The sequence below is a fragment of the Balaenoptera borealis genome, assembly GCF_965194805.1.
Source record: "Balaenoptera borealis genome assembly, chromosome: 3".
Lineage (NCBI taxonomy): Eukaryota > Metazoa > Chordata > Mammalia > Artiodactyla > Balaenopteridae > Balaenoptera > Balaenoptera borealis.
This window is the reverse complement of record NC_138866.1, coordinates 134,669,011-134,685,387: the sequence shown is the minus strand read 5'-3', so window position 1 is coordinate 134,685,387 and position 16,377 is coordinate 134,669,011. Positions and strand designations below refer to the sequence as shown.

Genomic DNA, 16,377 nt, shown 5'->3' with positions numbered 1-16,377 from the left:
ACACCCAGCACCACTCAGATCTTGACTTCTACCATTGCCCAGTAAAAGCAACCAGATTCACTTGGATAAATGACTTATTCTAGGGATGGCTCAGGAAGGTACCAGATGAGCCTGGAGCATCCTGTTGGGCCAGAAAGTAATAAAGTGCTCCAAGAATGTTAAAAAGACACAGGTCCCAGCTTGAAAGGAGGGGTCCCACTGGCCAAGTTGAGGATAATTTGAGCATCAAAATTAGAAGAGTAATGAATTATAACCATTGAATAAAAGAGGAATATATAAATCCATACTGATAATAAATAGATAAATAAATAATACATAGCAGAGAGGAGGGCTCTTCCTTATGGTTGATAAATGTGGAGGGAGTAGTGGAATCCAAAGACCATCATTTTATAATTGTCATGGTATAGATTGGTTCAGGTAAGAATCATCAGAGGGTTCTCAATCCAGGGGAAAAGTTTGATGAGGAGTAGGATATTTATATGGTTTTATCTTCCCGTAGATTGCTTGTTATTTGCAAGAGGGAAATAGGTCTATACAGCAGAGAAATTGGATGACACTTTGATCAAGTGATCAAAATAAACATCAGTAAGGGGTAGATGGACATCAAATGCCTCTGCATATGATACCCTAAGAAGGATACAAGATCACTTACGTAGTGTTTTGGCTGGGAATTTAAATGTGAGGAAACATAAGACAGACCTAAATTGAGGAATATTCTGTAGAATAACTGGCTCTCATTCTTCACAATGTCAATGTCATGAAAGGCAAAGGCCAAGAAACTTTAGATTAAAGGAGACTAAAAAGACGGACAGCTAAATGTGATATGTGAACCTGTAAAGATCTTGTACTGAAGAGGGAAAAAAAAACCTCTAAAGAACATTATTGGGATAATTGACAAAAATGGAATATGGCCTGCATTTTAGAGTATTGTATAAATGATATATTTTCTGAGTTTGATAACTGTATTTTGGTTATATAAGAAAATATTCTTCACTCCATGAGGGAAGGGGGACAGAGAATGAGAAACTATGGCAAAATGTTAAAAGTTTAAAAATAAAACTTTTTCTAAATGGTTACAGACATTAGTATACTTGCTGAAGACATTCTCTGTATTTTCTTTTAAGGCACAATGTGAATTTTAAATTGTGCAAGAGTAGCATAGTAGGTCAAGGAAGATCTATATCCCAAAGTGTGGGCAAGCAGGAGGAGGCAGCAGCTGCAGCTTAAAGGATTGTGGTGTCCCTGGCATGGTCATTAAGGATGGAAGGAAGGAGGAGGAGGGAAGGAACCAGGCAGTGGGAGTGGTGGTGAGGTTTCTTTAGCTGGGGTTGGTAGTCTTTGGCTTTTTCTTCTCTCCCACCATGCTCCTTTGCCAGCAGTGAGATAAGGGTTTCTCTGGTACGGCTGGGCTAGTGATAGCCAGACTATTGACCTTGGGTCCCTGAACCCAGGGTCCCTCCCTGGTCAAGGCTGGTACTTGGTGCCTGAGACTAGCTGCTCTGGGAAAACTGATGCAGGGCTTTAGCTACTGATCCTGTCTTACTAAGGCAGCAGAATACAACTATTAACGTGCTGTTCTGGAGTCACATAGACCTGGATTGAGTCTTGGCTCCACTATTTAGCACCTGTGACCTTGGGGAAGTGGTATTTATTGCCTAGGCTTCAGTTTTCTCAGATTTAAAATGGGAGTAATAATAATGCCTATGTCATAAAGAGGTGTTAACAATTTAAGGACATAAGGCATGTAAAATGCTTTGCTGTTATTATGTACCGGGGCCCTTGAAAAACTTCATTTCTCCATTCAGCCATTTAATACATAATAGAAAACGTATTCATTGTCTGAATCCTATGGTTATGGACTTATTTCTCTGATGAACTGGCTTTGAACATATTCTGAATATTATGAAAAGACACTTGGAAGACCTGATAAAAGGCTTTTTAAAAAGTATTTTCCCCAAATTGCATGGCAGAAATGAATGGACATAGTACCCATTTCCCATTGCTGTTTGAAAATTGCCAGGTACATTTTCACATTTAAGAAGAAGGCTTCTGAAATGATCTTGAGGCAAAAGTTTGTTGTTGTTGAACAAAAGTTAATTTTATGATTAGGAATTAATTTTCAGTATTCCAACCCTATCAAAGAAGGTTGCCCAAACCTTTCCCTTTTCTGATTAAGTACGCATGTGAGATGGGATTCTTTGATCTGGTTTACTTAAAACTAAAAATTGGAGTTGTCTTCCTAAGTAAAATGGAACTGAATCCCTCTTTAATACTAATTTTTTACAATCCTGTTCTTACTGAGGAAATTATTTTCAGGTATGCATTTTTACAAATTAGGCAATTTGATTTGTTTTATTTATAGTTACTATGATTATAAACATATAGCATACTTTATATAAATATGTTTTATATAAATATGTATAGTTATCATGAAATCATGTTACTTATACTTACCATTATTCTATATATTATATATAGGTATGCTATATATACATATTTACCATATAATCATAGAAACTATAAGTAATAATGTGATACACCCATACATACATACCAACATTATATTTAATTGCTTTCATTTTACTTTATATTTAATTATGTTTTCATTGTTTTTAATGACCATCTTTCACTTGTGGCAAGTTATACTAATTTTTCTATTATAGCATTAATAAAGTTTGTTTTAAATACATTTATTAAAGTGAAAAAGAGAATTGATGTAAAGGAAAAATAGGTAAATAATGATGTACAGAGTGGTACATAATTAGGAGAAACATTGAGAAGATAGTATGTGAATGACTAGAAGAACAACTGCCATGTTATAGTAGAAAAGTTCCTAGCTGTTGGAACTGAGATTCTAGAGGGTTCACTTTTCTCCTTGGCTCTCAGTTTCTTCTTTGCTGAAGGGGTAGGGATTACAATACAAGATGATTTCTAAGGAAACTTGAAAATTTTAGGATTCTACCCTTTTTTAAGCAGCTTGATTGAAGTTTGGTGAAAAATGAGGTTTACATTAAAATGGGTCCTGGAGCAGTATTGACTCGGCACTCTTTCTTCCCCTGCTTTTCATTGATAGACTATGTATAGAAAAAGGAAGAAATCAAGTAAGAGTATCTACTAAGCCTAAGGAAAAAAATTCAAACTATATACATACTACATATAAATTTTAAAAATATATATTAATATATTATAATATATGTAGCTAATGTATATTTCATGTTTAATTTGCTTGTTTTTTAAAAAAATATTTATTTAATTATTTTATTTGGCTGCGCCGGATCTTAGTTGCGGCACGTCGGTTCTTCCCCTGCATTGGGAGCACGGAGTCTTTTTTTTTTTTTAATTTAATTTTATTTATTTTTTTATACAGCAAGTTCTTATTAGTTATCCATTTAATACATATTAGTGTATATATGTCAATCCCAATCTCCCAATTCATCACACCACCACACCTCCCCCCCAGCCCCCGCCGCTTTCCCCCCTTGGTGTCCATACGTTTGTTCTCTACATCCGTGTCTCAATTTCTGCCCTGGAAACCAGTTCATCTGTACCATTTTTTGAGGTTCCACATATATGCATTAATATACGATATTTGTTTTTGTCTTTCTGACTTATTTCACTCTGTATGACAGTCTCTGGATTCATCCATGTCTCTACAAATGACCCAATTTTGTTCCTTTTTATGGCTGAATAATATTCCATTGTATATATATACCACATCTTCTTTATCCATTCGTCTGTCGATGGGCATTTAGATTGCTTCCATGACCTGGCTATTGTAAATAGTGCTGCAATGAACATTGGGGTGCATGTGTCTTTTTTTTTTTTAACATCTTTATTGGAGTATATTTGCTTTACAATGGTGTGTTAGTTTCTGCTTTATAACAAAGTGAATCAGTCATACATATACATATATCCCCATATCTCTTCCCTCTTGCGTCTCCCTCCCTCCCACCCTCCCTATCCCACCCCTCTAGGTGGTCACAAAGCACCGAGTTGATGCATGTATCTTTTTGAATTATGGTTTTCTCTGGGTATATGCCCAGTAGTGGGATTGCTGGGTCATATGGTAATTCTATTTTTAGTTCTTTAAGGAACCTCCATACTGTTCTCCATAGTGGCTGCACCAATTTACATTCCCACCAGCAGTGCAAGAGGGTTCCCTTTTCTCCACACCCTCTCCAGCATTTGTTGTTTGTAGATTTTCTGATGATGCCCATTCTAACCGGTGTGAGGTGATACCTCATTGTAGTTTTGATTTGGCATTTCTCTAATAATTAGTGATGTTGAGCAGCTTTTCATGTGCCTCTTGGGCATCTGTATGTCTTCTTTGGAGAAATGTCTATTTAGGTCTTTCCCCCATTTTTGGATTGGGTTGTTTGTTTTTTTAATATTGAGTTGCATGAGCTGTTTATGTATTTTGGAGATTAATCCTTTGTCCGATGATTCATTTGCAAATATTTTCTCCCATTCTGAGGGTTGTCTTTTCGTCTTGTTTATGGTTTCCTTTGCTGTGCAAAAGCTTTTAAGTTTCATTAGGTCCCATTTGTTTAGTTTTCTTTCTATTTCCATTACTCTAGGAGGTGGATCAAAAAAGATCTTGCTGTGATTTATGTCAAAGAGTGTTCTTCCTATGTTTTCCTCTAAGAGTTATATAGTGTCCAGTCTTACATTTAGGTCTCTAATCCATTTTGAGTTTATTTTAGTGTATGGTGTTAGGGAGTGTTCTAATTTCATTCTTTTACAGGTAGCTGTCCAGTGTTCCCTTATTGAAGAGACTGTCTTTTCTCCATTGTATATCCTTGCCTCCTTTGTCATAGATTAGTTGACCATACGTGCATGGGTTTATCTCTGGGCTTTCTGTTCCATTGATCTATATTTCTGTTTTTGTGCCAGTACCATGTTGTCTTGATTACTGTAGCTTTGTTGTATAGTCTGAAGTCAGGGAGTCTGATTCCTCCAGCTCCATTTTTTTCCCTCAAGACTGCTTTGGCTATTCAGGGTCTTTTTTGTCTCCATACACATTTTAAGAGTTTTTGTTCTAGTTCTGTAAACAATGCCATTGGTAATTTGATAGGGATTGCATTGAATCTGTAGATTGCTTTGGGTCGTATAGTCATTTTCACAATATTGATTCTTCCAATCCAAGAACATGGTATATCTCTCCATCTGTTGGTATCATCTTTAATTTCTTTCATCAGTGTCTTACAGTTTTCTGCATACAGGTCTTTTCTCTCCCCAGGTAGGTTAATTCCTAGGTATTTTATTCTTTTTGTTCCAGTGGTAAGTGGGAGTGTTCCCTTAATTTCTCATTCAGATTTTTCATCATTAGTGTAGAGGAATGCAAGAGATTTCCGTGCATTAATTTTGTATCCTGCAACTTTACCAGATTCATTGATTAGCTCTAGTAGTTTTCTGGTGGCATCTTTAGGATTCTCTATGTATAGTATCATGTCATCTGCAAACAGTGACAGTTTTACTTCTTCTTTTCCAATTTGTATTCCTTTTATTTCTTTTTCTTCCCTGATTGCCGTGGCTAGGACTTCCAAAACTATGTTGAATAATAGTGGTGAGAGTGGACATCCTTGTCTTGTTCCTGATCTTAGAGGAAATGCTTTCAGTTTTTCACCATTGAGAATGATGTTTGCTGTGGGTTTGTTGTATATGGACTTTATTATGTTGAAGTAGGTTCCCTCTATGCCCATCTCTGGAGAGTTTTTATCATAAATGGGTGTTGAATTTTGTCAATAGCTTGTTCTGTATCTATTGAGATGATCATATGGTTTTTATTCTTCAATTTGTTCATATGGTATATCACACTGATTGATTTGCGTATATTGAAGAATCCTTGCATCCCTGGGATAAATCCCACTTGATCATGGTGTATGATCCTTTTAATGTGTTGTTGGATTCTGTTTGCTAGTATTTTGTTGAGGATTTTTGCATCTATATTCATCAGTGATATTGGTCTGTAATTTTTTTTTTTTTTAAATTACACTATACTAGGTGTGCTTTATTTATTTATTAATGGCTGTGTTGGATCCTCGTTTCTGTGTGAGGGCTCTCTCTAGCCGTGGCAAGCGGGGGCCTCTCTTCATCACGGTGCGCGGGCCTCTCACTATCGCGGCCTCTCCCGTTGCGGAGCACAGGCTCCAGACGTGCAGGCTCAGCAATCGTGGCTCACGGGCCCATTTGCTCTGCGGCACGTGGGATCCTCCCAGACCAGGGCTCGAACCCGTGTCTCCTGCATTGGCAGGCAGATTCTCAACCACTGCGCCACCAGGGAAGCCCTTCTTTTTTTTGTAGTATCTTTGGTTTTGGTATCAGGGTGATGGTGACCTCATAGAATGAGTTTGGGAGTGTTCCTTCCTCTGCAGTTTTTTGGAAGAGTGAGAAGGATGGGTGTTAGCTTTTCTCTAAATGTTTGATAGAATTCACCTGTGAAGCCATCTGGTCTTGGACTTTTGTTTGTTGGAAGATTTTTAATCACAGTTTCAATTTCATTACTTGTGATTAGTCTGTTCATATTTTCTATTTCTTCCTGGTTCAGTCTTGGAAGGTTATATATACCTTTCTAAGAATTTGTCCATTTCTTCCAGGTTGTCCATTTTATTGCCATAGAGTTACTTGTAGTAATCTCTCATGATCGTTTGTATTTCTGCAGTGTCAGTTGTTACTTCTCCTTTTTCATTTCTAATTCTATTGATTTGAGTCTTCTCCCTGTTTTTCTTGATGAGTCTGGCTAATGGTTTATCAATTTTGTTTATCTTCTTAAAGAACCAGCTTTTAGTTTTATTGATCTTTGCTGTTGCTTTCTTTGTTTCTATTTCATTTATTTCTGCTCTGATCTTTATGATTTCTTTCCTTCTGCTAACTTTGGGTTTTGTTTGTTCTTCTTTATCTAGTCCCTTTAGGTGTAAGCTTAGATTGTTTATTTGAGATTTTTCTTGTTTTTTGAGATACGCTTCTATTGCTATAAACTTCCCTCTTAGAACTGCTTTTGCTGCATCCCATACGTTTTGGATCGTCATATTTTCATTGTCATTTGTCTCTAGGTATTTTTTGATTTCCTCTTTGATTTCTTCAGTGATCTCTTCGTTATTTAGTAATGTATTGTTTAGCCTCCATGTGTTTGTGTTTTTTATGTTTTTTCCCTGTAATTGATTTCTAATCTCATAGCGTTGTGGTCAGAAAAGATGCTTGATATGATTTCAATTTCCTTAAGTTTACTGAGGCTTGATTTGTGACCCAAGATGTGATCTATCCTGGAGAATGTTCCGTGCGCATTTGAGAAGAAAGTTTAATCTGCTGTTTTTGGATGGAATGTCCTATAAATATCAATTAAATCTGTCTGGTCTATTTTGTCATTTAAAGCTTCTTCTTCCTTATTTATTTGCATTTTGGATGATCTGCCTAGTGGTGTAAGTGAGGTGTTAAAGTCCCCCACTATTACTGTGGTTACTGTCGATTTCCTCTTTTATAGCTGTTAGCAGTTGCCTTATGTATTGAGGTGCTCCTGTGTTGGGTGCATATATGTTTATAATTGTTATATCTTCTTCTTGGATTGATCCCTTGATCATTATGTCATGTCCTTCCTTGTCTCTTGTAACTTTCTTTATTTTAAAGTCTATTCTATCTGATATGAGTATTGTTACTCCAGCTTTCTTTTGATTTCCATTTGCATGGAATATCTTTTTCTATCCCCTCATTTTCAGTCTGTATGTGTCCCTAGGTCTGAAGTGGGTCTCTTGTAGACAGCATATATATGGGTTTTGTTTTTGTATCCATTCAGCAAGCCTGTGTCTTTTGGTTGGAGCATTTAATCCATTCACGTTTAAGGTAATTATTGGTATGTATGTTCTATGACCATTTTCTTAATTGTTTTGAGTTTGTTTTTGTAGGTCCTTTTCTTCTCTTGTGTTTCCCAGTTAGAGAAGTTCCTTTAGCATGTGTTGTAGAGCTGGTTTGGTGGTGATGAATTCTGTTAGCTTTTGCTTGTCTGTAAAGCTTTTGATTTCTCCATCGAATGTGAATGAGATCCTTGCCGGGTAATCTTGGTTGTAGTTTCTTCCCTTTCATCACTTTAAATGTGTCATGCCACTCCCTCTGGCTTGTAGAGTTTCTGCTGAGAAATCAGCTGTTAACCTTATGGGAGTTCCCTTGTATGTTATTTGTCTTTTTTCCCTTGCTGCTTTCAGTAAGTTTTCTTTGTACTTAATTTCTGCCAATTTGATTACTATGTGTCTCGGCATGTTTCTCCTTGGGTTTATCCTGTATGGGACTCTCTGCGCTTCCTGGACTTGGGTGGCTAGTTCCTTTCCCATTTTAGGGAAGTTTTCCACTATTATCTCTTCAAATATTTTCTCTGGTCCTTTCTCTCTCTCTTCTCCTTCTGGGACCCATATAATGCGAATGTTGTTGAGTTTAATGTTGTCCCAGAGTTCTCTTAGGCTGTCTTCATTTCTTTTCATTCTTTTTTTCTTTATTCTGTTCCACAGCAGTGAATTCCACCATTCTGTCTTCCAGGTCACTTATCCATTCTTTTGCCTCAGTTATTCTGCTATTGATTCCTTCTAGTGTAGTTTTCATTTCAGTTATTTATTGTTCATCTCTGTTTGTTCTTTAATTCTTCTACGTCTTTTTTAAACATTTCTTGCATCTTTTTGATCTTTGCCTCCATTCTTTTTCCGAGGTTCTGGATCATCTTCACTGTCATTATTCTGAATTCTTTTTCTGGAAGGTTGCCTACCTCCTCTTAATTTAGTTGTTTTTCTGGGGCTATTTCTTGTTCCTTCATCTGGTACATAGCCCTCTGCCTTTTCATCTTGTCTCTCTTTCTGGGAATGTGGTTTTTGTTCCACAGGCTGCAGGATTGTAGTTCTTCTTGCTTCTGCTGTCTGCCCTCTGGTGGATGAGGCTATCTGAGAGGCTTGTGCAAGTTTCCTGATGGGAGGGACTGGTGGTGGGTAGAGCTGGCTGTTGCTCTGGTGGGCAGAGCTCAGTAAAACTTTAATCCACTTGTCTCCTGTTGGGTGTGGCTGGGTTCCCTTCCTGTTGGTTGTTTGGCCTGGGGCGACCCAACACTGGAGCCTACCTGGGCTCTTCGGTGGGGCTAATGGCAGACTCTGGAAGGGCTCATGCCAAGGAGTATTTCCCAGAACTTCTGCTGCCAGTGTCCTTGTCCTCACGGTGAGACACAGCCACCCCCCGCCTCTGCAGGAGACCCTCCAACACTAGCAGGTAGGTCTGGTTCAGTTTCCTGTGGGGTCACTGCTTCTTCCTCTGGGTCCCAGTGCACACACTACTTTGTGTGTGCCCTCCAATAGTGGAGTCTCTTTTCCACAGTCCTGTCGAAGTCCTGCAATCAAATCCTGCTAGCCTTCAAAGTCTGATTCTCTAGGAATTCCTCCTCCTGTTGCTGGACCCCCAGGTTGGGAAGCCTGACCTGGGGCTCAGAACCTTCACTCCAGTGGATGGACTTCTGTGGTATAAGTGTTCTCCAGTTTGTGAGTCACCCACCCAGCAGTTATGGGATTTGATTTTATTGTGATTGCGTCCCTCCTACTGTCTCATTGTGGCTTCTTCTTTGTCTTTGGATGTGGGGTATCTTTTTTGGTGCGTTCCAGTGTCTTCCTGTTGTTGATTATTCAGCATTCAGCAGTTAGTTGTGATTCCGGTGCTCTCGCAAGAGGGAGTGAAAGTACGTCCTTCTACTCCACCATCTTGAACCAATCTCGGGAGCACGGAGTGTTTATTGCTGGACCACCAGAGAAGTCCCTTAATTTGCTTTTTTATAAGGTATAATCTTAGATACTAATTTGACATTCAGTTATTGAAAATTAGCTACAAGATAATGTTTTTAATTTAATTTTTTTCTCTTGATTTCTATTGTATGTGCAAAAAAGGTATAAATACATATTAAGGGAATAAATATGTGAAATAGTGGGCACACAGTAAATAAAGTACTCATTTTCTAATCATAAATATTAATGTAACACATTATACCATGCTTAAAAATATATTTGTTAGTAGTAATAATCACTTTTCCTCAAATATTTGCATATGCACAGTATTTTATTCTAGCCTTGTGTAGTACTTATAGCGTGTATAATTTCAATTTTCCTGTTATAAAAAGTCACTTTTTCTTAGAAACTGTCGTGTACCAGAGGTTGTGCAGCTACTTTACTGACATTGTCTGGAGCTAGGACCCACATTTTCTCACTTCACTTGTCATAGACCTTCTCAGTCAAATAATGCTTTGAAATTGCAAGCAAGTTATGAAGAAAAAGTAATTGGAAATTGCACAAAATGCTAAAGTAGAAGGAACTTTTCAGTAATGTTTAAAGTTCATGCTTTCTATCTTTCAGGATTTTAATTTTCTGACTAATTTTAAAAGTGGCCATTAGTTTTTTGTTGTATGTAATAACTTTTTTCCTTATCACAGTGATGTTTATTTTGTAAAAAATAAAATGAAAATGATTTTTAAAAACTGTCCACAGTTTATTAATTTCGGTAACATGAATATACAGTGCCATCTTGTATCTGTGCACACCATACCTACAAAATTTTAAAAATACTACTAGAATTATATATTTTCTGCCCACAACATTATATTGTGAACATTGTTATAAAATGTTCAACGTTTTTAATGGCTATGGTATTTTATTATATAGACAGGTCATGCCTATATGCTTATAGTCTTTTCCCTCTATGTTTTCACTGTTTTGGGTGCATTGGGATGAACATCCATATATGTATATATATTTTTGTCATTGTCTTATTACTTCCTTAGAATAAATTCTTGATTTTTTCAAGGGAGGCTGAAAGATTTCTGTTTGAAAAATTTTTTTAATATTGGCCAAGTTGTTTAAAGCCTTATGTCTTAAGGATAGTTTGGGGCTATTCATTTGCAACAATAATAATAAATGTTCTTTGGGGGTTTCGCTCTCCCTCTTCGTTTTACATTTTATCCCTAGGTGAGCACATTGTTTCTCACAAGATTCCCCAAAGTGTATTTTTTGCTCTAAGGTCTGAGTGTTATATCTACCTTCCTTTTTGACATTTCCAACATAATGATCCCTGACTATCGCAAGTTTATTATATCCAAAATTGAATTCTTAAGTTCCCCTCTTTTATTTATTTATTTTTAAGCATTTTATTATTTACTTATTTATTTAATATTTGGCTGTGTTGGGTCTTAGTTGCAGCACATGGGATCGTTGTTGTGGCACGTGGGCTTCTCTCTAGTTGTGGTACGCGGGCTTCTCTCTAGTTGTGGTGTGCGGGTTTTCTCTGTCTAGTTGTGGTACATGGGTTTTCTCTCTCTAGTTGTGGCGTGCGGGCTCCAGAGCATGTGGACTCTGTAGTTGCGGCACGTGGGCTCAGTAGTTGTGGTGTGTGGGCTCAGTAATTGTGGCATGCGGGCTTAGTTGCCCTGTGGTGTGTGGGATCTTAGTTCCCCGACTGGGGTCAAACCTGAGTTCCCTGCATTGGAAGGCGGATTCTTTACCACTGGGCCACCGGGGAAGTCGTGTTCCCCCCCCTCGCCGCCTTTTAAAGAGGTAATGAATCATTAAAGATTTTCTCTTGATAGATACCTGTTTATCTATTAAAAAGGTTCAGTTGTTGATTGTACATAGTTACTTTTATTACAAAGTTTATTTTAGTAACTTTTGAAAAAAATTAATAAATAATTGATTTACCAGCATCACCAAAATGGGGTGTTCTGATGAACTCAAAGATAGGTGTTAATAAGGGCCAAGTTTAAAAAGTAAAGGTTCACCTTCTGTTTAAAGTCCATGCTCTTAAAATATTTATTTACTTAAGCAACAGAGTTCTTTAAAACAGTAAGTAAAATTGATTTTAATTGATTTTAAAAGACTGAACATCTGCGATCAGTGTTAGTGTGGTCTGAGTCTGCGTGCCAGATTCTATGATATCTCTTAAATTAAGACAGTAGAGCCCAAACTGGGAATTTTTCAAAATTTCTTTAAAAAATTTGTTACTGAGGTATAGTTGTTTTACAATATTATATAATTTTCAGGTGTGCAACATTGTGATTCACAGTTTTTAAAGGTTATATTCCATTTATAGTTATTATAGGAAATCTTTTTGAAGATCTGATTCCTGCTTTTAATAAAATGACATACTAAAAATTTTTTTCAGTTAACTGTAAGTTCAGTTTAAATTAATTTTTTTTACTGTATTAACATTGCTTGAATACAGATAGAGGCCTTGGGATTTAATTAGAGGTTCCTTTTTCCCCCTCTAGGATATATATTACTTTCTCTGTGAAAAAATGCCCATCTGTGTTTGCTAAAGATAGGTTTTAGTTCGAAAGGTAGGTTTTAAATGTTGCCATTTCCAGTAAAACTCACTGTACAGAAAAATCAGTACTCATTTGACCTAGAGTTAGTGGTTAGATTGAATTAATAAAAACTGAATACTATAATCATTTTAAAGGTATGTACATACTTTTGGGGGGAGTATTTGTATTCTTTTAAATTGTGGTAAAATATACATAGCATAGTACTTGCCATTTTAACCATTTTTAAATATTCAGTCCAGTGGCATTAAAATAAATTCACATTGCTGAGCAGTGATCACCACAGGCCATCTCCAGAACTTTTTCATCATTCCATAGTGAAACTTTGTACCCATTAAACACTAACTCCCCATTCGTTCTTCTACTCCCTATCCCTCCCCATCTCTGGCAACTCGCATTTTACTTTCTGTCTCTGAATTTGACTACTGTAGGAATCTCATGTAAGTGGAATTACATAGTATTTGTCTTTCTGCAATTGGCTTATTAGCATAATATTTTCAAAGTTCATTCTTGTTGTAGTTTGTGATAGGATTTCCTTTTTTAAGGCTGAAAAATATTCCATTGTATACATATATATACCACATTTTGCTTCTTTGTTCATTTGCCAGTGGACATTTGGGTTGTTTCTATCTTTTGACTATTGTGAATAATGCTCCTATGAACGTTGGTGTACAAATATGTTATTTGAGTCCTTGCTTTCAGTTCTTTTGTGTGTATACCTAGAAGTAGAATTGCTGGATCAAGTAGTAATTCTATATTTAATTTTTTAAGTAACCACCATATGTCTTTCCACAGCAGGTGTACCATTTTAGATTCCCCAAAACAATGCATAGGGGTTCCAGTTTTTCCACATGTACCTTAACACTAATTTTCTGTTTTTTATTTTTCTTTTTTATTTGTTTCATAAAATAGCTATCCAAATGGGTGTGAAGTGGTATCTCATGGTTTTGATATGCATTTGCCAAATGATTAGTCATGTTGAGCATCTTTTCATGTCCTTATTGGCCATTTGTATATCTTTAGAGAAGTGTCTATTCAAGTCCTTTGCCTGTGTTTAAAATTGGCTTGTTTATTTTTTGTTGTGGAGTTTTAAGGGTTATTTATATATTCTGGCTATTAATTTCTTATCAGATATGTAATTTATAATTATTTTCACCCATTCTGTGGGTTGCTGTTTTACTCTGTTAATAGTGTCCATTGACACTTTTGACATTTGACCATGTATACATGGATTTATTTCTGGGCTCTCTGTTCTGTTCCATTTGTCTGTTATTGTCTGTCTTTATGCCCGTAGTATACTGTTTTGATTACTGTAGCTTTGTAGAAAAATTTGACATTAGGGAGTGTGAGTTTTCCAGTTTCTTTCTTTTCAGTATTGTTTTGGCTGTTGTTTCTTGATATTCCGTATGAATTTTTGGATGGCTTTTCCTATTTCTGCAAAAAAAATCGTTGGGATTTTGATAGGGATTGCATTGAATTTGTATTGACAGGTTAACAAAATTGTCTTTCAGTCTATAAACGTGGGATGTCTATTGTGTCTGCTTTAATTTCTTTATCCATCTTTTTTAGTTTTCAACGTGCAAGTCTTTCACTTCCTTGACTAAAGTTTACTCCTGAGTATTTTATTCTTTTTGATGCTATTGTAAATGGAATTATTTTACTATTTCAGACTGTTAGTGAATAGAAATGCAGCTGATTTTTGTGTGTTGATTTGTATCCTAGTATTTTGATGAATTTATTTATTCTAACAATGTTTTTTGTGGAATCTTTAGGGGATTCTACATATATGATCATGTCATCTTCAGACAGATAATTATACTTCTTCCTTTCCAGTTTGGATGCTTTTTGTTTGTTTTAGAAGTGGTGAAATCAGTCATCCTTGTCTTGTTCCTGATCTTAGAGGGAAAAGCTTTCAGTCTTACACCATTGAGTATGGTGTAAGCTGTGGGGTTTTTCTATTATATATTTTTATTAAGTTGAGGTAGTTTCTTTCTTTTCCTAGTTGGATGTTTTTATCATAAAAGGGTAGTGTGTTTTGTCAAATCCTTTTTCTGCATCAATTGAGATGGTTATGTGGTTTTTCTCCTTCCTTCTCTTAAGGTGGCATATCACATTGAGTAATTTTAGTATGTTGAACTATTCTTGCACTCCAGCAATAAATCCCACTTGGTCATGGTGTACAGTCCTTTTGCTATGCCAGTGAATTTAGTTTGCTGGTATTTTGTTCAGGATTTTTGCGTCATTGTTCATAGGGATATTGATCTGTACTTTTCGTGTACTGTCTTTGGTTCGTTATCTGGACAAAGCTGACTTTAGGAAGCGTTTCTTCCTCTTCAGTTTTTGGGAAGAGTTTGAGAAGGATTGGTGTTAGTTCTTCTTTAAATCTTTGGTAGAACCCACCAGTGGAGCCATCAGGTTGAGTATTTTTCTTTTTCAGGAGATTTTTGATTACTTATTCAATTTTCTTACTAGTTGTAGATCTATTCAGTTTTTCCTCCCTCCCTCCCTCCCAGTATTGGTAGGTTTTGTGTTTCTAGGAATTTGTCCATTTTATCTAGGTTATTCCATTTGTTGGCATACGATTGTTAGAGTACTCTGGTACTATGATATTTATTTCTGGTAAGTAATGTCCCCACTTTCAATTCTGATGTAAATTATTTGAATCTTCTCTCTTTCTTAATCCATCTAGCTGAAGGTTTGTCAATTTTTTTAACCTTTTTCAAAACCAACTTCTGGTTTTACTGATTTTTTTACTCTGTTTTTCTATTCTCTATCTCTGTTCTGCTGTTTATTATTTCTTTCCTTCTGTTAGCTTTGAGTTTTCTCTTGGGGCACACCATCTTAATTACTATAGCTTTATAATAAGTCTGGTAAATGATGGTATGTGAGTCTTTAAGCTTTACCCTTCAAGGTAGCCTTCACTATTCTTATACCTTTGTATTTCCAAATGAATTTTAGGGTAATATTGTCAGTTTCTGCATATAGTAAAAGAAAACCTGCTGGTATTTTGATTAAGATTGTATTGAATCTCCAGATTAATTTGGGGAGAATTGACATCTTTACAAAATTGAAACTCTGAGAATCTGCAAATGTGAATTTGTTATTTAGTATATTTTAAATTTCTCTCAGGATCAAGATTTTTTGTTTGTTTTCTGTGTTTTGTTTTAGGTAAGTGAAATAATAGCATATTTTGTGTGTGTGTGTGCCACTGGGAACTCTTCAGTATGGAAGCAAAAATTGACATTGAAGGAAAGAAAAGAAGAATTGTTGGAGCGAAGATCTTAAAAGGAAGGAAGGCAGAGTATATGAGACAGATGCTGGTGGGTTGATAGTTGTGATGGCAGGAATTTGAGGAGCTTCTCTTCTGATTGCTTTTTTTTTTCCTGTCAGTAGAATAGGTAGCAAAGTTATCAGCTGAAAGTGAGGATTAAGGATGGGTATTGCAGATGTGAGGAGATAGAATATGGTATTAAATAATCAACTAGGAGATTGGGAAATGGAAGATTACTGGGCAGTGTGAAGGGAATATTTAAGGTTTGAGGTCCATGACCTTCATGAATTTTGTCAGATTAATTAGCCTAGTTAGCATGGTTGTTTATTTTTCAGCCATATTCAGCTACATAGGAGCAGGCCCTCCTCAGGGGTGAGTTTTCTCCCAGGAAATGTGGCGGGAGGAGGGAGAGTGGGAGCCAAGGGACTAAGGATATATGAAAATTAAACTGGATAAGGAGGCATGTAAGAAACATAGAGTAGGTGAGGGACAGTGAAAACATAGTAGGCTTAATAAATTGTGGGACCTAGTGGGATCAAAGGATTGTTGGAATTAGGTTATTAGAGTCTGTAAGCTGGAAATACAGGAGGTGGTGGTTAGAGTCCCACATGCCAATTTAATTTCATGCCAGTAAATAATTTACTGTACTGTCAGATTTTTGTTGGTTATTATATTGATATTAATCTTTGTGTGATAAATATGTGTATAGGACAGTCCAGATTCCTTTATCTACGACCTTTGGGGCCAGATATGTTTTGAATTGCTTCCTTTTTTCCTCCATTAC

General features: G+C 36.3%; 1 protein-coding gene across 9 annotated transcripts in view; it reads left to right on the top strand.

Annotated features, from left to right (window-relative positions):
* MEF2A (myocyte enhancer factor 2A) overlaps positions 1 to 16,377 on the top strand; it is a 164,896-nt gene that overhangs the window by 50,155 nt on the left and 98,364 nt on the right. Inside the window, exon 3 of one of the 9 annotated variants that reach the window (XM_082385160.1) lies at positions 15,491 to 15,642. The exons of 7 other annotated variants lie outside the window; for them this stretch is intronic. The gene's annotated coding sequence lies outside the window, so the exon portion shown is untranslated. Of the gene's footprint in view, positions 1 to 9,623; positions 9,796 to 15,490; positions 15,643 to 16,377 lie in introns of all 9 variants that reach the window. One more of the 9 variants, XM_082385159.1, reaches the window with a different exon arrangement.